The sequence below is a fragment of the Ambystoma mexicanum genome, chromosome 8 (genome assembly GCF_040938575.1).
Source record: "Ambystoma mexicanum isolate Mex_15411 chromosome 8, UKY_AmexF1_1, whole genome shotgun sequence".
NCBI classification, from domain to species: Eukaryota; Metazoa; Chordata; class Amphibia; order Caudata; family Ambystomatidae; genus Ambystoma; species Ambystoma mexicanum.
In genome coordinates this window covers 719,229,476-719,255,455 of record NC_090929.1, presented here as the reverse complement: position 1 = coordinate 719,255,455, position 25,980 = coordinate 719,229,476, and the positions used below count along the sequence as shown (strand labels likewise).

Here is a 25,980-nt window from a genome sequence, read left to right as displayed (position 1 = left end):
ATGTGTTCTGAGCTCAAAATGAACAGTTCTAACTAGTTATTAGCACTGCAATCAAGAATTGTAAAAAAACACAAGAAAATATCATTTGATTTGAATATCTTCGAAGAGCAAGTTTATTCACAACTATTGTTATACATTGCATTGGACATTGAGCCTACTTTCACCAACCACTGAATGTTTCAATCTATATTAACAATTTGTAGAAGCTTCTTTTTTTTCTTTTCAGTGAAACTCCTGCTTTTCTTTGTGGCCAGGATAAAAAATTCAAAGTAGATACCAGACCCTGAGATACTGAATAAGTATAGGCAATTTAAGGGTAATACAATGGAAGCCTGTGTGCTTTGCACACTAGCACAGAATTAGCATCTACAATAATGAAATTGAAAGTGCTAGTCTCTGGGTGTTGGATGATTATTTTTGGAAATCTAATGCCATCAGTGCCGGACTGCTGGCTTAACCTCTCACCAATGTTCAACATAGTGGATTGTGGGATGCTTCAGCTTATTATAAATATGGGTAGACTGTAGGGTGTCATCTCAGGGCTCCTATACGGTTCCTCCCACTACCTTTACGTCACAAAGCAGAGTCTCAGGAAATTAGGGGACTCTTTGGGTCTCAAATACTAAGCAAGGCTGCTGGGCACCTTTAGGCTTCTCTTTCGGTTTCATCTCAACACTAAAGCACTTTCATTTGTATATAGAATGGCTGTAGGATTTGGTGCTTGAGTTTGGTATATCCATGCTTTAGAAATGCTGAGGGTACATGTCTATTTTGAGGTTTTGTCCTTGGAGAGAATCATTCACTGCCTAGGGAGGCTGTTGAAGCTTGAGTGCAACAACACTGGTTGAGGTTAAATCCCACAAACATGTAGAGGTAACATGAAACCCAAGCTTAGTAATAAAATATGCTAGGTTAGCTAAAGACAGAAGGCCAGGTAATTAACATTCCATACAACAATGTGTGTCCCTACTATTTCTCAAGAATTGCCTTTCTTTTATTCGTACAAAGATACATAACATATGCACAAATATCGAAGCTTTATCGAAGCAACATATGACATGCATATACAAATAAAACAATTACTTTAAAAAAACGAATCAAATATGCAATTCATGTTCCAATTTGTCAATCATATCACAACAATCGAACCTCTAGTGATTTCGACTTACCTTTAGTTATTCTAACTTACTGCCTATAGTAAAAGTAAGAAAGTGCTCAAACAAGAAATTGAATTCAATTGCTCCAACACATAACCTTTGGGGAAATAGGTAAAATCCGATTGCACGTCTGTTAGGATTCCAAAATGGGTTTTACTTGCTTATACATCTCATTATTATATTTCCTTCCTTTGGGCATTGGGGAAGTTCAAGAGGCAAATTCAATTCACAAAGTTAATTTAAAACCCCAGACAGATTGAGTTTCGTCTGATCTCTGGCAGTTCGGGATGACTGCCTGCTCAATGTTGGCTCAACAAAATTATCTTGAACAGTGAGAGCCCATTTTTAGCTATTCAGATGGGCTTCTCTAAGCTTTCCAGGATTCTTGGCTTTGGCCTAAAACACAGTCAGGCCATTGCCAAATCAGATGATGTAAACATCTTGCTGAAGAAATTATGATCTTTAATTCCTTTTGTTAATTTATGCTCTCTGATGCAAGCCCTGGTCCTATATCACCTAACTCTCGTAATGCAGTGCTAGATTAGTTGGCTGAAGCCACACTTTTGTTACTGAAAGCAGCGCTTCATGCCACTGCACCTTCCCCCTCTTGCTTTTTCTGCACTTGCTTTCTCTTGGGGGCTCCGCCTTGCTTTAGGATCAAATAACTTGCCTCCAAAGCAATGCCTTTCAGGATTGTCAACCTTTATTTCAGAAACTGGCTATTTCTGGGAGTACAAATCCTAAAAATGAGTAGCTAGAATCTACGAATCAAAATGCTTACATAGAGCGCAGCGGCAGAGCAGGGGCAGTCTAGATGGAGAAAGAGCCCCAAGCTCATCAATGCTTTTTCCTGCTGTTTGTTGCCATAGCGCATCTGCAGAGCAGGGACATTTTCGACAGTGGGTTGTTCGAATCTGCCCTGCTTTTTCAATAATTGGTGTCGGGAACAGTGTCGGAAGAGGCCCCCATTATGCAGTGCGGCTGGGTGTGTGCCTTGATGATGTCCTATGCCATGAGCCCTGACCTTCCCTTTTAGACCAGACATGTTTCATATATGCTTTGTATTCTTCCGTTTCGTACTGGTTCCAGTTGGGACATGCAAACAAGAAAACTGACACTGACCCGACATGTCAGACGTGTATCATCTTGGACCACCGGACCGGGACCACATTGGGGCGATTTTAATTGTCTTAGGGTACTGGTGCCAGCGGTGAGTCTACTGGCTGTAACCTGTTATCGTCCCGCCCTGGTCCGTTTGGTTTTGACTGATAACTGTTAACCGAACAAGCTTCTAATTAATTGGCTTCCCGATTGCATTGTCAAGTGGATTTGCAGACCGAATTAGAGTAAATTAGAACTGGAAGGAGTTCCAGAAGCTATTTATTGTAACTCACGAGTGAGTCAGGCCTGGATTTGCAATAATAAATGTTTATGACAACTGCCAAGCTCCGACAAGCTTCACCGATTTTTCAAGACAAAATGGTTGATGCTGGGATAATGTTTTCTCCCCAATCTTATTTTTTATTGATGCGTGTGCGACTGTGGCTTTGCCTTTGGGCCACCCAATTCATTTACGTTAAATTGTCTTTTTTTAACAGGGAGCTACTGATCAGTGTCAGTGATATTTTTGTGACTTTTGCACTACCTTCATCTGTGTCCGATTTCCGCTCGATCTTGGCTAGACATAATAACTAATCTGGCTGAAAACACAATCTTTTTTTGAGGCAAAATGTTCACTATCAAGGCCGGCATTCCAATGGCTGAAGAATTCCTTCTGTACATGTAGACATATTCTGATTTGATTTCTTTTATTAGATTTTCGGACTTAGAATGTATGACTTGCGCTTAAATATACTATTTTCTATGATTGTATGCAATAGTAAGACTATATTTATTGCTGTGGGCTAGTCCCAAACGTCATTTTATTAATTCCTTTTTATTTTTGGAATAGCAAAACGTAAAGCTACTGTTCCTTTAACACCACTGCATTTATCCAAGAAGAGATCTATAATTACCAAACCTATATCCGAGGCAAATATGTTCATTAAGGAGATTGAGAATTCGCTTTTGACGATTACTAACACCTTCCATCTTCTCTTTCTTTATCTGCTCCCACATCAAGGGCTACTAATCAAACATCCAAGTTAAAGGGACATATTTCCAGGTAGTGGATGTTGCCCTGTAAGCCAATACATTCGAAAATCATGGTATTAACGAAGCAGCCCCAAGCTTATGCTGTTGATGTAATTCTACCGCCTCTGGAGAGGTTTTAGATACAACTGTTGAGGCAACTCGTATGGCAAATATTCTTGGTAATGTTTTATCTGACTCTGCTGGTGCAGACAATTAGTCGGTACGACCTGGCCTCTGGAGAGCATGTTAAAATATTACTTGACTGCCCAACTGTGGATCAACAGGAGGTACCCCTTTGAACTCATGACATTGCTCGTACCAATTGCGAGCACATACGTGTATTATCAAAATGTGGCTTGTGAATTGGTGCCTAATGACCATCTAATATAGTCCACCCCCTTCTCTAACACCCTTACCTAATCATTTGTATAAACATGTAATGCCAATGATGACGTTGCTCCAGCACAGTGTCAAGGATGTCAAGGATGGCATTTTTGTTTTGCAATTAGAAAATGGACAGTGAAAAGAGTTATTATTGTACCATTCACCAAACACTCATGGCATCTGCATCAATTGCCTTCTACACAACGCTGTTCATTTTCGACACCTTGTTATCCAAAACTGAGACAAGTATCTCAAAGATGCTACAATGCAAACAGACAAGTCTTGTCAAATAATGGAATGAGGGGGGCAGCGGCATTCACAGCCAAGCGTGAAATTGCATTATATATCCTGACTAGAAAGGTTGTGGGGAAAGAGGATGGCAGGGTGTTTAGGAAGATCAGGGTACATTCACATTGAAGGCTAGGGCCACGTTCAAGATCCTTAAAAGGTTAAAGATGGGTGTTGAAAGAAGGTGAATGAGGCATGCTATGTGGTTGAATGGACAACAGGTAAGGAGACCAGGGGCTTTATACAAGGTCCAGAACAGGAAGGGATTTAGTACTAAGAGCACATTTATAGTTTGGATACAGTCAAGTGGCAAGGTGTGCTTTGCCAATAAATGCAACTACAGGCAAAGATGTGGTGTTTGAGAGTGGTGATTAGATCAAAATGGTCCAGCTAAGTTTAATGGTATATGAGTTAAGGAGAACGCGTGTCATCTGTGCTTTAAGTAGGACCACAGTGCTCACAGTTTTGCGAGGGAAAGGCACATCACATACCTGGTTTGCGATGCCCCAAGTAGAATATTGAGGCCTCACTGAAGGCATGGGCAGTCCTGCTACTTATGGACAGGATGGGCAGCGACTCTGAAATTTGGAGCTGGAAGCCCGTGACTGAAATGTTCGCAGGAGAAAAGACCGAAAGTTTTCAGAAAAATGCTGTCTTTTCGCCCCTGAACACTGCAGCCATGGGCGTCCAACCGCACCCAACCCCCTACTTACCTTGCGGTGGCACACTTCGCTGTGTGCCACCTACTCGCTGTGTCCCTGCAACGCCTAATCCCTTTCACTTCTGTGAATGGGAACCAGCGCCGCAGGGTCCTTTAAATTATTTTTATTTACATTTTTTTTACATTTTATGGGATCGTCTTCAGGGGACACCCTGCAGCGCCTGCTCATAGTATAGTGAACAAGGGTGCGGGGGGACTCCCCCGCAGCCCTGGCCATTGAATGGGGGATTTGGATTAACCTTTCGGCCATTTGGAATTTTCAAACAACCGAAATTCAGCCAAATATCCCATTCAGTCTCATTTTTTTCGGGCTTTTTGGACTGTTCCGTGACACTGAGGGCAACCAAATAAAGGAAACTCTTTGGGGAAGAAAGGCCATAGGAACCGCTGTTCTTAGTTTGTGATGTACAGGAGTAAGGGCGTACTGTAAATTACTTATTTATTTTTCCATTTGTATAGCGCACACAAGCCCTGAGGGATCTGGGCGCCAGATAGAACCAGTTACATGGAGACCGGGTGCCAAAAGAAAAAAGTCAGCTTAATAGTGGTTGCATCAGAAAGCAGAGGTGGTTACTGCATGGTACAATCAATTACAGTGGACGGAAGCGTAAACTGGATCGATAAGTCTTTAGTGCTTTGAGAAAGGCTCAGTAGGATTCCTCCACTCTTAGTCTAGGAAGGGGGGAGCGTTCCTGTGCTTGGCCGCAAAGACTGGGAAGCTGGAGCCATCAGCTTTGGTGCGTTTGAACTTAGGCTGTAACAATCTGTGAGTGTATGGGGTTCTGGTGTGTCTAGCCAAGACAGACTTGTAAATGTTTTGCACCAGGTATGGGGGAGGGGAGTGCAGATTTGGTAATGCACTTGTGGGTGATACAGAGAGTCTTAGACACTATTCTCTCACGACCGGTAGTCCGTGAGATGCTCTGCAGGCAGCAGAGATGTGTTCCGATCTGGGGATTTTCAGGGCGGTGCGCAGGGCATTATTTTGGATGATCTGAAGTTTCTTTATATTTTGGGTCGATGTCCCCGCAAAGAGGACATTGCAATAGCCAAGTCTGGCACCCACTACTGCCTGGGCAATCGTCAGGCAACTGTCATTCGAGAGGAATGGTCTGGCGGTATTTAGTAATTTAGTTGAGTAGGCAGCTGAGGAGGCTATGGCGTTGACCTGACGGTTGAGGGATAGTGTGGTGTCGAGATAGACCCTGAGAGTTTTGATGGAGAGACTGGGATCGGAGAGCCATCGATAAGAAAGGCTGAGTAAAGAGGGTCCATTTTGTTTAGTATCACGGCCGGTCCAATAATGAGAAGTTTTTTTTGTCACTGAGACAGAGGCCATGGGTCAGGCCTGGATGTTGGCGTAGATGGAGTTTAGCCTGGAAGCATCATCAGTGTCAGAACCTGAGAGTGGGGGGGAGAATTTGCGTGTCATCCGCGTCATTTGTGTAGGCTATGCCTACGGTGTAACGGTGGTCGAAGAGGGGTTTTCGTGAATATATTGTAGCGTGTAGGCGAGACACCAGAGCTTTGAGGTACACCACAATAGATAGCAGTGGGGGTTGCACAAGCTTTCTCAGCAAAAATCTTCATGATTCTACCTTCGAGGAAGGAGGCGATCCAGGATGCCGCTTCCTGTGAAAAGTATGCTGAGGATGTAAGGTGGTGGCAAAGGGTTTGCTTTGATTGACTAAGTCGAAATGCTGCTGACAAGTCCAAGAGGAGCAGCGGGGCTGGTTTCCCTTCATCCCCAAGCTCATCCATTTGATTTTTCAAGTCTAAGAGTGCAGCCTCTGTCCCATGCCCTGGGCAGATTGGCGTGCTCCTAGAATATCATTTTTCTGTAAGTGAAGTTGTATTTGGATGTAGGCCACTCTGTCAAGTATTGGGAGGAGGGGAACAGTGGTGATTGGCTGGTAATTATTGGGCAAGGCCGGGTCAAGTGTTGGTTTCTTTAGAAGGAGTACCACCCATGCTTTAAGGCTGGAGGGCACAACACCAGTAGCGAAGGAGGTATTGATGATCGCCGTGATGAGTGGTGCTAGAGCTTCAGCACACTCTTTGATCAGGAGGGGCGGCCAGATGTCCCCCTTGCATTTAGATAGTTTTAGGCTTTTTAGAATGCATACTGTTTCTTGGGTGGCGATATTGTGGAAGCTGTACAGTGGGATATCTGGTGCGAGAGTATTGGACGTGGAGGTGGATTGGCAGGGGTGAGGGAGGCTGGCTTGTTTTGTGAGTATTTTATTTTTTAACAAGTCAATTCTGGAAATCATGGCATTCTGGATACTGTCGCACCAAGGGAGGATGCCTCTGGGATTGGGATTTCCAGTTCTCTGAGAATGGTGAATAATTCCTTAGTGTCTGATTTGGCATTGGCTATTCTGGTGTTAAAGGTAGAGGCTTTGGTTTGAATGATAGCATTTTTATATTGTTTTGAAAGGTTCAAGAACTGCAATTTAGAAGCTTCTGTGGGATTACTTTTCCGGTAAGCAAAGGAGGGATCTTGGTTTGGGGTAACGAGCCAGGGGGTGGTGGGCACGAGAGAGAAGAATAAGACGCGAAACACCACTGACTCTAGAATGGGAGAAAAACAAGGGAAAAGTAAAAGGAACAAAGCACTGGCAAAGGAAGACTGATCCGAGTGTTGTGACGCGACCCGCTCTATTTAGTGCCTGTTCTTCAAACTATTCTGGGCACTTAACTACCTGGCGATGTTCAATGTAGTGACCCCCCCTGTAGCGTGGTGGAGCTGCAGCAACCACCACCGAATTATGTGGCCACCACACGTTCAGAGTGTCTGTACCTGTTGACTCTTCCAACATCTCCATATAGACCAAGGCCTCATCTGAGGAATCCTGACACATCCAGTGTCAAAGCTGAATACTTACAGGAGGGGTGCTGAAGGAGGAGGAACACTGGCTGCTATGTTGGGACCTTTGCTTAGAGTGCAGTCAGAGTAGAGGGGTGCATGACCCAACAAACACGTAAACTCTTACCCACTATATTTCGCAAACTGCACTGGTGAGGTCACCTTTGTCCCACCATAAAAAGGGAGCGATGGGTGGTCCCATATTGTAACACCAACCAATAAAGAGTTACTTCTGCTGCCGGCGGTGCCGAACCAAGCTTGAAAGCCTTTTGTGATATATGAATTGAGCCAGAGCTAGGCACATGGCAATGCCCGTGCAGGATGTTGCACTATTCTCTCAGGTGACTGCTGCTTAAGTTGTCAGGGTCAACACACTGATGGTCACTTTTAGCCCCATCCTTCAATCCAGATTCTCTTTTTTCTTAAGGGGGGCTGAGCTATGCTAACAAGTCACTTGGTGTACCTCGAGGAACGAAGCTCTGGCAAATGGAACAGCCATTCTCTGATTTTGCTGGCTCTACATTATGGTGAGGGGAAAGCGCCTGTCCACTGGCATGCATTGCGTTGCTGCAGTCCTTGCAGAAAATGCTCTGTCCAGTCATATGGAGCCACATCCTCCATCCAGATCGTTTTTGCTACAAGGAGTGCTCAGCAAAGCATGGGAGCAGTCTGGTGTAGGTGAATAAGTGGGCCTAAGCAGACTGAGCAGACAAACTGATGTTGCTGACTGTCACCATGAGGTGCACAACTCTTACCACCCCCGTCTGTTTCACCCCCCCCAGCTTCTCTTGTCCCCACACCTAAAGGCTTTAAAAGATAATGGTTCTTCCATATCACTGAATTACCTTGTCTTCACCCCCCCCATGCCATCATCAACTGTTGGTTATTGGTTAATTCTCAATAACAAGATGGTTTGATACTTTCTGATTGAAGGAATTCAGATTTTGGCTGAACTTCCAAATGAACACAAATAAAACGATTGGCCACAAGTTATGCCTCCCAAGCATCTGAACAACTGTATCCTTAGAATGGCTAACAAATCTATCCCAGACAGCCTTGAAGTTTTTCAGGGTTGGATCAACAGCAACATGCATGCTTTCAATAAAGACAAATCCTAAATTCTCATTTTATGCCTCAAAAGTCCAACATGCTTGCATTTTCCATGACCTTGCAAACTAGGGTCAGCCCAAAATCCCAACAAAATTAGCTAGAAATCTCAGTGTCATCTTCAGAAACAGGCTCTTACTAGCCAGTTAGGTTAATATGCTGTTGACCTAAAACTACAATTACTAGATCAGAATCGCAATAAAAATCTCCATTCGTCCCAGACAAAATCAACACAAATATGTTTACGTTGGCCTTTCCCAACACCTTGACATACCAAAGGACCCAAAAAATCCTGCCTCGCCTAAAACAGGTTTCCAATCTATGACCAAACAGGAATACAGTAATTTGCTCTTGCAAATCCTAAATTCTGCAATTACCCCTACCTTATTCACGAAACTTAAACATGGATGCTGTGGGTTAGTGGTTCAAAGCTTTGGAGTGACATGCATATCAAACTTTATTATTAATATTTGCATTTGTAAATAACCAGGTTACTCACCGTAGTGACCACCTTACTCCTAGTCCATAGTCCCCTTTCCTCCATACTTGTGCGACATCTCTCCATCCTGTGGGACGGGACCGGAGCACTTTGTAAAAAGCATCCCAAAAAATGTTCAACATTTTGTCATTCCTCTCTTTCTTACGCGGGGCCCGGCACGCTGCCATAACCCCGCCCACCTTGGCTCCCCTCCGCGCATCGCCCATCATTCCTTTTCTATCGCCAAGTCCAAGACCTATTAGCAATAACAGAGGAACCTTATTAGAGGGGATGGCGGGCGGGCGTATGGAGGAAAGGGGACTATGGACTGGGAGTAAGGTGGTCACTACAGTGAGTAACCTGGTTATACTCCTACGTCCTGTCCCCTTTTCTCCATACTTGTGGAAGATTCCCAAGCACTCCTTACAGGAACTACGGGTGGATGGAAAAAAAACCCTATTGAAAAAGATTCTTCAGCACAGCCTGACCAAACTGAGCATCAGTTCTTGAGCTCATGTCAAGAAAATAATGCTTGCAAAAGCAGATGGGGAGGCCCAAGTAGCTGTCCTAGCGATGGACTCCCAGGGGACATACTTCTGAAAAGCAACCGCAGCTGCCTTGCCCCGCACCAGGTGCGTATGAATACCCTTAGGAGGCTTCAAACCCTGGACGGTGAAGGACTCCGCAATGCAGGCAGCGATCCATCGAGAAATAGTCGCATTAGAGGCCTGCTTACCCAGAGGGTTACCAAAGGTCACAAACAATTGAGAAGAACTTCTAAGCACGGCTTTTCTGTCCAGACACAACTTAAGAGCCCTTCTGACATCAAGACAATGCAGACCCCTTTCCACCTCTGAGGTAGGGTTCTGAAAAAAGACCGGCAGGGAGATTGACTGGTTCAGATGGAATTCAGATACCACCTTCGGCAGGAAATCAGGATTCGTCCGTAGGACTACTTTATCCTTGTGAAAGACCAAAAAGGGGTGCTCCACCGACAATGCCTGGAGCTCACTCACCCGCCTTGCTGACGTAACGGCGACCAAAAAGGACACTTTCCAAGATAGGTACTTAGAGTCCACCGTGGCCATTGGTTCGAAAGGCTCATGCCACAACGCTTTCAGGACTACATTCAAGTCCCATGCCGGGTGCGGACTACGAACTGGAGGATAAAGTCGTGTTAAGCCTGCGAAATGCCCCTTAACCATTGGGTTACACAGAGTAAGAACATTGATCCCTAGAAAGGTAAGCGGAAACCGCTGAAAGGTAAGTCCTGCACGACAGGACACGGCCACCCGACTCTGCTAAGAAGGATACAAAGGACAGCACTGTGTCAATTGTAGCCTCCCTTGGGTCCAGCTGCTTGCCCAAACACCAATAACAGAACCTGAGCCATTTGCTTCTGTACTGGGACCTAGTCGAGGGTTTCCTAGCTGCCTGGATAATACGCATGTTATCCGCAGACAGGTTAAGATGTTCTAAAGACCATGCCGCCAAGCTTAGCGATTGTGGGGAGGGATGCCACAGCTGCTGCTCCCCCTGATGAAGAAGATCGGGGGTCACTGGTAACCTGATCGGCGGGTACACCGACAGGTGTTGAAATAAAGCCTCCAACTCAGACAATGAAGAATCCATCTCGTTATGGATCGTTATGACCGTAAAGGAAAGACGGATTACCATTATGCTCCACCTCAAGAATGGGAAAAAACTGTGCTGAATAAAATCTGGCTGGCCACAACGGGGTTATGAGTAGAAAGGAACAGTTCACCGAGTTCTTAAGCTTCCAAATTGCTCAGTGAACCAGAGGCAGAGGCGGGAAGGCGCAAGCTCTCATGTTGTGCCAAGGAATCTCAAGAGCATACCCCAGAGAGGAGGATGCCAGCGCCCCTCTGGAGGCATACTGAGGAAGATTCTTGTTCACCGCCGTAGCAAAGAGGTCCACCTCCAGTGTGCCCCAACGCAGGAAAATCCGAGAGGACCTCTGCCTTTAACTCCCACTCGTAGCTGACCACTGTCCGCCGGCTGAGGGCATCCGCTGTGACATTCAGCTGGCCCGGGATATGCATTGCAAGCAGCCAAACACCATGAAGCAACGCCCACTCCCAAATCTGGATGGACAGGTCCACGAGAGGGGGAGACTTGGTTCCCCCTTGCTTGTTGATGCAATACATCGACACCACATTGTCCGTACGTATGCGGACCACCTTGTTGGCTATGATCAGTCCGAACGCCCTTAGTGCTAGGAAGATCGCCATAAACTCTAGATGATTTATGTGGAGGAGCTTGTCCTGAGGCGACCAGAGATCCAAGACCTGAATAAGATCCAACGTCGCACCCCACCCCAGAAGGGAGGAGTCGGTCGTGATTGTCACCGTAGGGGCTGGGTCCTGGAACCCCCGCACCCACCAACAGGTTGCTAAGAGATGACCACCACTCCAGGTCCACTCTCATGGAAGCCGGAATCATTATCAACATGGAATCCAGGTCCACAGCCTGACGGCAAGAACTCCGAAGAGCCATCTGAGTCTGCCTCATCTTGAGACAGGCAAGAGGAAGAGCCAACACGCACGAGGCCACGAGACCCAGAAGCCTCTGGAACCACCAGGCAGACATGCTCTCCGACTGCGCAAACATCTGACACGTGGCCAACAGATCTGCCATTCTGTCCCCGGTCAGGTATACTCTGCATTTGATCGTGTTCCAACGAAAACCCAGGAAAGTCAGGTCCTGAGAGACCTTCATGGAAGATTTCCACAAGTTCACCGACAGCCCAAGGTGGAACTGGAGCAGGAGGAGAGACTGAAGATTGCTCGAGGCTTTCAGCAGGCAAGGACTGCGCAACAGCCAATCGTCCAAATACGGATACACATGGATACCCTGAAGCCGAAGATAAGCTGCGATAACCGAAATCTTCGTAAAGACACGCATTGCCGAGCTGAGGCCAAAGGGGAGCACTCAGAACTGGAAGTACTCCTCCCCTACGCAAAGCCATAGGTATCTCCGGTGTGGATTCCAGATCAGAATATGCATATACGCATCCTGAAGGTCCACCACACTGAGCCAATCGCCCTTCTGCAAAGAGGACTTTATTTGACAAGGCGTGATCATCTTGTATTTCTCTTGGGGTAGAAAGAGATTGAACTGGGAAAGGTCTAGGATGGTGCGCAGGCCAGCCTGATTGGGTTTGGGCACCGTAAACAGCCCACAGTAGAAGCCCTCCTCTCGCTCCCCTAGGGGACCGGTTTCCACTGCTCTGAGATCCAGTAATTTCTGAATTTCGGCTTTGAGGGAGGGGGATCCGGACTGCTGGAAGGGAGGATTGATCGGTGCAGTCGATCGTGTTCCAGCAAAAACCAAGGAAAATCAAGTCCCGCGAGATCGTCATGGAAGTTTTCCGGTTTTCCGCCAGTTCACCGACAGCCCAAGAATGAACAGGAGCTGAAGGAGAGACTGAAGATTGCATGCAGCTTTCAACAGGCAAGGACTGCGTAATAGCCAGTGGTCCAAATACGGATACACATGGATACCCTGCAGATGAAGATAGGCTGCAATCACAGACATCATCTTTGTGAAGACACGCGGCGCGAAGCTGAGGCCAAAAGGAAGCACTCGAAACTGGAAGTGCTCCTCTCCCAAAGAGAATTGGAGATATCTCCTGTGTGGATTCCAAATCCGAATATGCATGTACGCATCCTGAAGATCCACCACACTGAGCCAATCGCCGATCTGCAAAGGAGACCGTATCTGGCTGGGCGTGATAATCTTGAATTTCTCTTGGGGTAGGAAAAGATTGAACTGGGAAAGGTCTAGGATGGTGCGCAGGCCAGCCTGGTTGGGTTTGGGCACCGTGAACAGCCGGGAGTAGAAGCCCTCCTGTCACTCCCCTAGGGGAAGGGGTTTTACAGGTCTGAGGTCCAGAAGTTTCTGAACCTCGGCTTTGAGGGAGGGTGAGCCCGACAGCTGAAAAGGAGGGTTGGAAGTTGGGGTAGGGTTAAGCGGAAGCCCACCCGAGCGACTAACAAGACCCATCTGTCTTCGGTGATGGTCTGCCACGCCTCCCAATGAGATGCAATGTGTCCTCCCACGGGGTCTCGTGTGAGCGCAGAGAACCCTCATTTTGCAGGTTTTTCAGTGGCGTTGCCACCTGAACCTGAGGGGCCGGCTGAGGAGCGGAAGAAAAACCAAGCCCAGTGTTGCCTCCGGCGGTTATTCCCCAAAGGGGTATCCACCCTGCCCGATTTCTGGTCTAGGAAGCCCCTAAAGCCAGAAGAGGGTCGACTTTGCGACAATGGCCTCTGTGCTTTAAAAGGAGTCTTAACAAGTACCGACAGGAACTTAGCTGTGAGTGCTATCCTTCGTCTTGGTCAGTTCTACATCTGTTGTAGAATGAAAGAGCTCCTTACCATCAAACGGAAGATCTAACACCGTGTCCTGTACTTCCTTTGAGAATTTGGTGGCATGCAGCCACGCCTGACGTGAGGTATCAATCCCCAGCATAAGGCCCCGAGCCGAGGTTTCTACGTGATGAGCCGCAGCCTCCAGGAGATCCTGGGCCAAGACCCTGGCGTCGGATAACCCTGCTTTGAAGTCTTCCAGCTTCTCAACCGGGATGAACTCTTCAAACTCCGACAGACCTTTCCACATCCGCATATTAGCCCCCTCTAACATCAGTTCGGCATTGGCCTGATGGAGCTGCAAGGCCAAGTTGGCGAAAATCTTCCTCCCAACGGAGTCAAGGAGCTGGTCCTCCTTCCCCAGAACCTGAGTAGCCGTCGTAGAAGAGGATGCAGCAGACCTGGACTGTAACGTGGCCGCAGCCACCACTGTGGAGGAGGGGGGCAGACAAGACGACAGGGCCACCTCTTCCGAAGAATGCAGCCTGTATCACGTGTCAATTTTCTTATTGACGAAAAGTCCAGAGTGTGCCTTCTCCCAGACTCTACGGACCTCGGCCAGAACATCCTCCTGCAAGAACTGGCCAGTACGCTCCAGAGGAGACAGGGTGAACGCCCCAGAAAGCATGACCTCCTGCGGAGCGGGTGCCTTGGGCAACAGAACATTCAAGAAGCACATCATGTCCAGTAACCTGTCATGAAAAGCTTTAATAGAGCGGGGCAGGTCCTTGTCCTGATTGCCCTGTGCGTCATCAGACAGGTCAGGATCCCGCTGAGCTGTGTCAGGTGCTGCCTTGTCCACAGGGGACAATGGAGGCAAAGGCGGGAGAGTAGGAGAAGGCACCGTAGGTAAAGAGGCACTGTAGGTAAAGGGGGGCGCCGGCGGAACCACAGGAGGAACGGGTGGAGCCGGAGGCGCAGGTGGACATATTTCTCTGAAAAGCCCTTTGAAATATTCCCTGGGGTCGGTACGAATAAGTGTCTGAAACTTGCCGAAAAAGGCTTCCTCCGAGGTCCTCTCATAAGGAGGATAATTCCAGGGACGTAACGGTGAAGGTTGCCACAAAGGCCCATCATCCGACGTATCCATGAAAATCGAAGGTGCCGACCACGCAGGCAACAAAACATTGTGCGGAAGGGGCATCCGAGTGTTCCAATCATAGACTGGCGGATAAGGATGCGCACAAGTAACCCTATGATCACCCGCTGGGCTAAGCCCTACACCTGAAGCCGATGGCGTAGTTGTAGGGGCAGCACCCAAAATGGCTGCCGCGGTTGTGGCGGGAACAGCCGCCATTTCGTCCTCACCTGAGGGGAACTGCGGCATGTGAGAAAGTGAGGCAGGGGTCCCCGTCAGTGGATCAGGGGTCTTAAGTTTAGCCTTAACATAAGGAACCTCGGCAGAGCCAGTACTATGAGGCCTGGAATGTTTCTGCGACGTACCAACTGCCAAATCAGCCTTCTCAAGGACGAGCTCGGCACTGCCGGTAAAAGTAGAATTTACCTTCTTTGCCCCCTCAACAGATCTGGTGTCGCCGCAAGAGCGGGAACGGTGAGAAACAACCTTCACCGAGAAGGCCTTGCTAGGCCTCTCAGAAATGTTGGTAACTTTAGCCTCTGTACGAGGGACCTTGGACCCAGGTCCGGTAACAGCCTTACTAGCGTGGGCCTCGAACATCCGTTCGGTAAAACCAAGCCCAACCAAGGCCTTGGGGCGCACCCTGGTCTTATTTTTGAGGGAAGCCGACAGAGGCCTCAGAGCGAGCTCTGGTACCCCACGACTCAGTAGAAATGGGTCTACAAGCAGCCCCCGCAGGAGGGGCCTGGGAGCAAACTCTGGTATTCACAGGCCCCTTATGGTGACCCTCAGAGAAAACTCCGGTATAATTATTAGGCCCCACGGGCACCTCGGGGCAATCCCCGGTGACAGAGCGATCAACGCCCCTCCCGGCTCGGGAAGAACCCAGAAAGGTGTCTCCCGGCTGGGGTGCTCTGAAAAGTAAAGAACTTACCGGGCACTGCTTCTTTTCATCAATAAAATCTTGAAAATGCAACGGGGGAGTGTGTCGGAACACCTCCTCCCACCATTCCAACCGACGTTGAAGAGCCCGGACCGAAAGGGAGTCACAGTAAAAACAGGAGTCCAACGGTGATCTGGACCCAAACACTCTAAACAAAGAGGATGGGGATCCGCCCTCACGAAGCTTCGGTGACACGATGAACAATCAGGAAAGTCTAGTTTGAACGACCGCTAGCGAGAGCCAGAGAGGAAAAAGGAAGAAAAATCTTCCACGAATGCAAGTGCGTCCAGTCCCGATCGAGCGGAGAAAGGGACTGATGGGCGATGCGTGGAGCCAAGGTGGGCGGGGTTACGGCCGTGTGCCGGGCTCCACGTAAGAAAGAGGAAGGACAACATTTTTAAAACATTTTTTTGGATGCTTTTTTACAAAGTGCTCCGGTCCCGTCCTACAGGACGGAGAGATGTCCGACAAGTATGGAGGAAAGGGAACGGGACGTAGGAGTAGCATGCAAAACCTTCAAATGTGAAGGCACTGGATTAGGCAGCGGTGGGTAAAGGGATAGGAAGAGTCGTCAGGGATTGGAGGGGGAGGGAGGTTGCAGTAGTAAAAATCAGGTAAGCATTTGACCAGGAAGTACAATTATGGTCTATAGTGAAGTAGACACAGTTAATGGAGAAGGATAGTTTTTAGTTGTCTTCTGAATGGCCAGTATGAGGTTTCAGCACGTAAGTGTGGAGGTAGTTTGTTCCATAGTCAAGCGGCGATAACAGGAAAGCTGGAGCCTCCCGCTCTGGTGCGCTTGAAGCGCAGGATGGAGAGCCGGTGGCTGTAGGACATTCTAGTAGGTTAAGACAAGCTTGTCTTGGAGATTCTTTGAGATAAGTAGGGAGGTGCTGAGTTGGAAAGGCAGCGATGAGTGCTGGGGAGTACTTTAAAGTGGATTCTCGCTCTCACAGGCAGCCAATCAGCCGCTTTTCTGTGGGTAGTTACATGGTCACGACTGGAGAGTACCAAGGCAGCTCGGATGGCATTCTTCTGTATGGTCTGCAGCTTGGTTAGATTGTGTTTGGAGGTGCCTGCGAGAAGGGCATTGCAATAGCCGAGGTGAGAGCCTACTACTGCTCTGGCGATGCTCAAACAGTCTTGTGAGGAATGGAGCAATTTGGAGGCATTCCAGAGTTGTTATAGTGTAGGCAGCTGATCAGGCAATAGCATTAACCTGGCGGGTCATGCATACGTTTCAGTCGAGGTATACGCCAAGTGTTTTGACGGCTTGTGAGACAGGGATAGTGCAGGCATCGATTGTGAAGGTGTGGTAGGCTGGACAGAGTTTGGCAATGCGGGCTGGCAGTCCTATGATCAAGATCTCGCTCTTCTCATCATTAAGACAGTGTTGGTGATTGGCCATCCAGAATTGGATGGTGTACATTTTGATGATTTGGTTGGAATTCTGCTCGTAGTTCCCAGCGAGAGGGATAAGGATCTGGGTATCAACCGCGTAATTTGTGTAGATACACCAAGGGAGTCCAGGTGGTCAAGTAGAGGCTTAGTATAAATGATGTATAGAGTGGGAGACACACAGGAGACCTGTGAGATGCTACAGAAAACCTGCGTAGGGTGGCATAAACACAGGCAGTCCAGGCAGCCCTGTCCACTAGGAAGGATGAGATCCATTTAGTGGTCATGGGGGAGAAGTTGGCGGCATCAGTAAGGTGGTGGCAGAGGGTCTGGTGGGTCAAGTCAAATGCTGCCGATTGATCAAGCAGTAGGAAGAGGGCGAGGTTGCCTGCATCACAGATGTCCTCTAGCTGATTTTTCTGGTCCAGGAGAGCCAATTCAGTGGCATGTCTTGGACGGAATCTTGACTGACGTGGGCTCAGGATATTGTGTTGTTCCAAGGTGGGTCTGGTATTTGGACATAGGCAGCACGGTCTAGGGTTTTAAGCAGGAAAGCGCCTGTTGTGATAGGCCTATAGTAGGTAGGAACAGTGGGATCGAGGGAAGCTTGTTTTATGAGCAGAGCTTCCCAAGCTTCCTTGAGGGCAGTTGGGTGCTATTAGCAAATTAGGAGTTGATGAATGCTGTGATTATAGGGTTGAGGGCTGTGTCCTTGATGAGGGTGGCAGGCAGGTGTCGCCTTGGCAACGGTTTCCGAACAGCAATGAGGATAGCGGTTTCTTCCTCTGAAATGGGTTTAAAGCTAGAGGAGGTGATGGTGGAGTGGGGTGGTAGTGTGGTCGAGGTGTGGGGTGGGCTGGGCTCCATCATGTGTGCTTTGGCAAGGATGGAGGTTCTCTTGGCTTCAATTTTTGCTTGTAATGAGGTGATCTCGTTGATGAGGGCCTCATTGATGTTTTGGCACCATGTGTCATCTTTGGTTCGGGATTCCATACAACAGGAACATAAGTCTCCTACATAACAGCTTATTTCCACACTGATTCAATGCATAAGTTCCTTAAGACGCCCAGGTAGTTCCATTTAACATCCAAGGGGTTACCAACAGAAGTGACATCACCTGGAGGTGCACTTCAGTCCCAGATAAAGCTCAGAACCACAGACTGCACAGCGATTAAGTCCAAGGACTGCTTTGTGCTCCATTCCAGACACGACTGAAGACTTGGAATACAAGTACCGGAAGGGTCCCCTAAATGACGCCCTGAAGAAGGCGGACCAATTAGATACAATGACCGCCGAAACATGAAGAGTTTGGTTTGTTATCAAGAGCAGCATAGGCAAAGAATTATTTTACCCGTAGACCCAGATATAGGCACCAACCAGCCTATGGACACAATCCTGAATCTGAATTCTCTGTTCTTTTCACTAAGCACGCATTAGTCACGCAGTGGCACAGGGTTTCCACATCTCCCAACTTGCAGGTGTACAATTGGAAGTTGAATTAAGCCTTCCAATTTACTCATGTTTTGTGTTAAATTTTGTATTTGGTTTTCATGTTTATTTATGACCACATTGAAATATATTACAATTTAATTTGTCCATTGTTCTGTTTGAATTTTTTCCTCTCGAGTCATTTCATTCAAATATTGTATTGTTAAGTCGACCAATTATTTATCTTTTTTCCACTATATGTGAATTAAAACACTGAATTGATTTAATATTGTTTCTTTGTTTCAGAATTTGTATAGTCTCCAATTATGACAACAGGCTAAATACTGCTTAGAGCAGATGTTCCCTCTCCAATAACTTCAACTGTCCATAGACACTCTTAAATAACTGGTCTGGATATTTTGAAGATACATAAATTAGACCCGTGAAGCAACAGTCGGGTCTTCTCCACAATTAACCCCTTTTTTTTATACCTTTTCTTATTTGGGTGGGATACACCATTTTTTTACATACATATTTGGTGAAGTTGACAACAGGAGCAATGTGGCATTCTAGTTTGCGAAGGATGGAAAATAGTTTGTGAGATTGGGATTGGGCTGTGACAATCCTGTCGGAGAGGAAGAAGGCTTTAGCAGAGAGGATAGCTTGTTTGTATTCCTTGGAGAGCTGAAGGAAGTTTGACTTGTTGGCTGGAGATGGAAATTTGACCCAAGTGGTTTCTAGGGAGCGTTTTTTAGTTCTCATTGAGTGGACATTAGTGGTGAACCAGTAGTTGATCTGAGCGGATAGTATAGCTTTACAGAGTTTGGGGGAGCAATGGCATACAAGGCTGTGAGAATGGCATAGTTGTAGGTATTGGTCAGGCTTGTATGGTCAGAGGGGAGAATGCCTGTCTGGAAGGCCTTCCGGCAACTACTCTGGCGCTACAGAGATGTGTCCTACATACAGCAGAAAGTCGCATCAAAGTACTCTGCAAATGTGACCACATCACCCTGACCCTCATCGAACTGCACAAGCCCAAATTGCAACCATGTTCTTTTAATCCTGCTGCATCATCTATAAGACTGTCACCCTGAAGTCCCCAAGCAACCTTCCTGAGAAACTCTGCATCTCTGAAGGCCTAGATTCCCCCAGAAGTAAGGACTTAACTTTGCCAGACCACAAAGAGGAACCAGAAAACAGGCATTCTCTGTCTATGGCCCCAGATTCTGGAACCTCGACCTTGACAAGGAATAAGTTACTTACCTTTAACTGTTCTTCTCCAGCATGGGTCTGGCATGGATTCACATGCTCATGAATATTCCCTGTCGTGAGGCTGGGAATCCTCGGTAAAGAAAAAAATCAGTTTCAGTTTTGTTTCTGAACTGTCCTTCTCCTAACGAGCAATCACTGGTCTCTGGGTCATACTGCCCCAAGCCAATGACTGCCCTCTACCTAAGCCCCTCCTCTGGCAGCCATCTTCAAAATTTGGTAGCACTTAAAGTGGCAGTAGGACCAAGAAAAGAGCCGCAGAGGGGTAGAGAGGGCTGCATGTGAATCCATGCCAGACCCATGCTGGAGAACAACAGTTACAGGTAAGTAACTTGTTCCTTCTCCAGCATGACAAGGAATAAGTTACTTACCTGTAACTGTTGTTCTCCAGCATGGGGTCTGGCATGGATTCACATGCTCATGAATAAAGAATACATAACAGTACACACATGCACAACCACGGGAGGTGGCAAGGCTCAACATTAAGCATCTCAACAACTCAACATTAAGCATCTCAACATTAAGCATCTTGTACCTCCTCACGAGGCTCACCTTCAAGCAAACAGGTTGCCCAGCACTGCCTGGCCGACTCTGGACTCCTCCCTGGAATCCCGGTCGACGAAGTAGAATCTCGTGAAGGTGTCTGCCTACCTCCACGCAGCAGCTCTGCAGATGTCCAGCAGGGGCACACCAGACAGGAACACTGTACTTGCAGCGATCGCTCTGGTCGAATGGGCTCTCGGACGGCCAGGCAACGGACAGTTTGCCAACCGGTGACAATGGGTGATGAAGTTGGAGCGCCACCTGGAAATGGAAGCCTTGGAGAGGGCCTTCCCTTGGCTCACAGAACCAAAGTTCACAAACAGCTGTGATGTCTTCTGAAATCTCTTTGTGCGCTCCACATAGCACTTCAGCGCTCTAGCCACATCCAGCGAGTGCAAAGTCCTCTCAGCTGGCGACAAAGGCGACGGGAAGAAAATAGGTAACACCAAGGACTCGTTGAGAAGTTGGAAGTCCGACGACACCTTGGGCATGAAGGAGGGGTGCGTCCGCAGCATGAGCCTAGTTCTCTGGAAAGTTAAGTATGGAGGCTTACAGGAGAGGGCCTGGATCTGTCCCACCCATCGTGCAGAGGCGATGGCCACAAGAAACGCTGTCTTCCACGGTACGAACTTCAGCGGTGCCGAATGCATAGGCTCGAACGGAGGACCCATGAGCCTTGTCAGCACCACATTGAGCTCCCACCCTGGGGCTGGAGCCTTCACCGGCGGGAACAAAGGGAAAAGTCCTTTTATAAACTCCTTGACCAGGCGGTGCGACTATAACGACGACCGTCCCGGAGTCCTGGTGTAGCGGGAGATAGCCGCCAGATGAACCTTGATTGAGGCATGAGCCAATCCTGCCTTGGCCAGCGACAGCAAGTACGGCAGCATCCGTGGAGCCGTAATCCGCAGAGGGTCCAGTTCCTGCGCATGGCACCAGACTGTGAACCTCTACCATATATGCCCATAGCATTTCAGCGTAGATGACGCCCCTGGCCTTAGCGAGCACTTCCTTACAGTCCGCCGGGATATCGTATCCTCCAAACTCTAGCGCTGCAGGAGCCAGGCCTGCAGGTTCAGAGCCCCTGGGTCATGGTGCAGAATTGTGCCCCCTTCTCTGGCGAGATGATCTGTGTCCGCCGGAAGCTTGATTGGAGGGGATGTTGGTGTCCAGAAAGTCTGGGTACCATATCTGCCTCGGCCACGCTGGTGCGACGAGGATCATCCTGCACCGGGACCGTCTGAGTTTACGGATGAGTCGCAGAATCAACGGCAATGGCGGAAACGCATAGAGGAACAGGCCGTGCCAGGGGAAGGAGAATGCATCCCCCATGCTTCCCGACTGGGGAAACCTGCTGGCGAACCTCCGACACTTGGTGTTTGTGGCCTTCGCAAATAGGTCGATCTGGGGAGTGCCCCATCGTCGAAACAGTCAGTCCACCTTATCCTGCCGAAGCTCCCACTCGTGGCAAGAGCGCAGCTCCCGGCTGAGTGAGTCGGCGACCGTGTTCTTCACTCCTGCCAGATGAAAGGGTACCAGGAACATCCTCTGGGTGACAGGCCAGTGCCATAGATCCTGCCGGGGATATGGTGCCCCCTGCTTCCGGATGTAGATCGCTGTGGTGGTGTGGTCGGCAAAGACCCGCACCACCTTGCCCTTGAGACACGGAAGGAATGATTTGAGGGCGCAAAACACTGCCCAGAGATCCAGGATGTTTAAGTGCAACAACTTCTCCTCCAGTAGCCAAAGGCTTCTTGCGTGGGGATTTCTGGTGTGCGCGCCCCATTCCTCCAGGGAGGCATCCGTCATCACCGTCTCCTGATGTGCTGGGGTCTGGAAGTCTGTGCCCGCCGCTAAAGGCTCACAGATGCCCCGCCACCGAATCGCACTATGGAAAGTCTCGTGAGGGCGATCTTGTCCTCGAAACTTCCCGATACTTGGATCCAACGGGCGTCGAGGAACTCTTGCAGCGGCCGCATCCGCAGCCTGCACAGTCGAACGAGGTAGATGCATAAAGACATCATGCCGAGCAGGGACTTGATGGACCTCACCCTGGCAATTTCCATGGTCAACAGCCGTTGTACCTTGCCCTGGATAGCCTTTATCCTGTCCTCCGATTGCGAAGCCAGGCGCAACACTGTGTTGAGCCTGGACCCCAGAAACCGAGCGTCCTGCGATGGCACCAAGCAGGACTTTGCATAGTTTATCGAGAACCCCAGTTCTGTGAGCAGGCAGACGTCCTCACAGTGTGCTCGAAGGAGAGTTCCCTTGACTTTGCTCGGATGAGGCAATCATCCAGGTAGGGGTAGACGTGGACCCCCTGAAGGCGCAGCCACCACCGGCACCAGGCACTTGGTGAAGACCCTTGGCGCTGACTTCAAACCGGAGGGAAGGGTCTTGAATTGATAGTGCTGCCCCTGGCTCACGAAGCGTAGAAACTTTAGATGCCCCTTGTTGATGGGGATGTGAAAATAAGCATCCTACAGGTAGGTTTGTTTGTTTATTTATTTGTAGCACGCACCAGACCCGAAGTTATCAGGACGGGGGAACAAGAAAACTTTAGGCTTACAAGTTGCTTGTAGTTACATAGGTTACAAAGGCAAAAATGCAGATTGGTACGAATACAGCAGGTAATACATATGCATCACAAATGAATATTCAATACAATAGGCAGTCCAAATGCAGTGCAGGTGCGGGTCGCGCACGAAGGTCAAGAAGTCCAATTTGTTTGCTAGGTAAACTGGGTTGTGTGGCTGGGCTAGTCATTTTCTTTAAGCCACTTAATCACATTTGTTCTAAAATGTGGGTACGATTGGTCTGTCCTTAACGAGGGTGGGAGGGAGTTCCACAACTCGGCAGCTTTGGCGGGGAAGCTGTTTCCTCCAGTTGTGGTCATTTTGAACAGGGGAACGGATAGGCAGTTTGTAAAGGCAGCTCTTGTGGGTCTAGATGTAACTTCTTTTAAATATCTGTTAGGTAGCTTGGTGCTAGGTTGTTGAGACACTTGAAAGTTAGAGAAGCAGTTTTTAGTTTAATTTTGTCGACTGTGGAAAGCCAGTTAGATTGTCTTCTAGTCGATATCAAAGCTCTCTTGTAGATTCCTAGTGCTGCTCTAAGGGCATTGTTTTGCAGTGTTTGGATTTTTGTGTGATGTATTTATTAGACCCCAAAAAGAGGGCGTTGCAATAATCCAGTTTGGACAACACAAGTGCTCTAGTCAACGGGGTGCAACTATTTGTAGAGAGGTATGTCTAGCTGATATGATCAATTTACAAATATAGGCTGTGGAGGATGCCATAGCGTTTACTTGCTTAGCCAAGGTGAGACAGGAGTGGAGGTAAAAACCTAGTGTGTTTACCTCCTTGGCAACTTTAATTGTATGGCCATCTATGAAATAAGTTGTGTAATCTTGGCTAAGTTTCCCGATGTTCAGTGTAGTCCCCAGAATCAGGAGTTCCGTTTTGTCATCATTCAGGCATAGACCATGACGTGCTATCCATGCCTGGATGATGAAGTATATCTCATTCACCAAGGCCAAATCCTGTTTGTAATCCCCAGAAAGTGGGATGAGAATCTGGGTGTCATCTGCATAGTTAGTGTAAGGGACACCTAGAAGGTCCAAATCATCAAACAGGGGCTTAGTAAAAATGTTATACATAGTCGGGGAGACATATGATCCTTGGGGTACACCACACGTAATAGGAGCAGGGTCTGCAGCCTCTGAGGTGGAGAAGACCCTCATGGTTCTTTCACTTAAGAAGGATTTGATCCATGCTAATGCCTGGAGTAAGAAATGTGCTGCAGAGTCTAGGTGGTTGCAGACCACTTTATGATCCACCAGGTCGAAAGCTGCAGAGAGACCCAGAAGGAGAATCAGGGCCGTTTTTCCTTGGTCTCTCAGCCCGTCGACCTGTGTATTAAGATGAATGAGTGCTGTTTTTGGTTGTGTGCTGTGGTCGGAAGCATGATTGCCGCGAGCCTATGAGTTGGTGCAGTTCCAAGAATTTTTGGATCTCTAAGTAGGCCACTATCTAAAATCTTTAGTAAAAATGGCACCGTGGTGATGGGCCTATAGTTTGTAGGTATGGCCGTGTCTAGAGATTGCTTCTTGAGGAGGGGGAGGACCCAAGATTGCTTAAGATTACTTGGTATAATACCTGATGAGAATGAGAAGTTGATGAGTTTTGAAATAAATGGTGATAGGTCTCTAGCAGCATCTTTTATTATTTGTGCCGGGCAGTTATCGCCTTGACAGTTTGATGGTTTAAGTGATAGGATTATTTTTTCAACCTCCAGTATGTACACTTTGGGGAAGTTGAATCTTAGTTCAGGTTTGGCCATAGTGCAAGGTGTGTTAGTTTGGGTTGTTGTGGGAGGTAGGTTTAGTTTTTTCTTGTCAATTTTATTTTGGAGTGTGGCAAATTCTGTCGCCCAGGGCTTTCTGTATGTTAGAACACCATACTTTGTTTTTGACACAGTTACCAGGTACCGGGATAGGGTTCTCCAGTTCCTTTAGGATTGTAAAGAGCTACGTAATGCCTGATTTGGCTTGCATTATTCTAGTGTCGACGCTCTCTCTTTTAGCTCGCTTGATTTCAGATTTGTATTTTGTAGATATGCCGGTAAGGGTAGCTTTATTCGCTTCAGAAGGGGCTAGTCTCCAGGAGGATTCGCACTTGCGTTTTTCTAGCCTTCCTGATTTCAAAAAGGGAGAAAACCAGGTATTTAGGTGTGCTTTAGGTTTGCTGTTTCTCATTTTTAGCGGGGCAATATTGTCAAGGGCATTTCCCATAATTGTGTTGAATTCGTTGACCAGCAATGAGGGATCAAGACTGTCAGGCAGTGAGTTTAGGGTAGGTAGAATTAGCGTTAATAACCTGTCTGCGGTTATGGCTTTTTTGTTCCTTGTTAGCGTTGGAGGTGCTATACTGTTCTGTTGGGGTTCGGGGATTTGAACATCTATAGAGAAGGCTATAAGAGCGTGATCTGTCCAAGCTTGTGGACTGATGGAGGTAATAGTTGTGTTGCATTTATGGTCCACCACCCAGTCAAGTGTTCGGCCTTTCTCATAGGTAGGCTGTGTCGCTCTTTGGGTATAGCTGAGCTCTGATAGGACATTGGCAATGTTTGTGGCTTGTGTGTCTTTGGGATCATTGAAGCCCAGATTCAGGTCTCCTAATAGTATGGCTTGAGATGTATTTTTTAAATTATCAGAGTATCGTAGAGATTCCTTCTTCGAAAGAACCAATGGGTCCTGGTGGCCTATAGATAAGGTGTATGTTAATGGTTTGTGAGTTGGAAGTTAGAAGCTTGACAGTTAGGGACTCACAGGATTTGGTGTGCAGGGGTGTTTCTATTCGGATTGACAAATCAGTTTTGGCAATGAGTGCTAGGCCTCCTCCACAGGAATTAGTTCGGTCTTCCCTGAAAATTGTATAATTGGTGGGCACAGCGAGCATTAGGGCCGGGCCGGCTGCTTGGTGTAACCAAGATTCGGTAATGGCTAAGAAGTCGCCCTTGCCTATTTCTATAATGTCGGCAATTTCTGTGGCATGGGCTATTAATGACTTGGCATTAACGAGTGCTCCTTTAAGAGTGGGGCTGGGTAAGGCAGATCTATTGTGTTTGGATAGGCTGGTATGTCGTTTGTAGTGTTTGTCTGTTTTATCTTTGTAGTTGGTAGTAGTATTTACAAAGGAGTAGTTTAATTTAGCAGTATCCTTGTAATGATTCTTATTATGAGCACTGATAGTAAGGTATCTAGCAGGCAGTTCGTATATCTTCGGTAATCAC

At 47.7% G+C, this 25,980-nt stretch overlaps 1 protein-coding gene across 2 annotated transcripts in view; it reads right to left on the bottom strand.

The window, feature by feature from the left end:
* MCU (mitochondrial calcium uniporter) overlaps positions 1–25,980 on the bottom strand; it is a 1,096,889-nt gene that overhangs the window by 512,287 nt on the left and 558,622 nt on the right. The gene's annotated exons all lie outside the window — the stretch shown is intronic.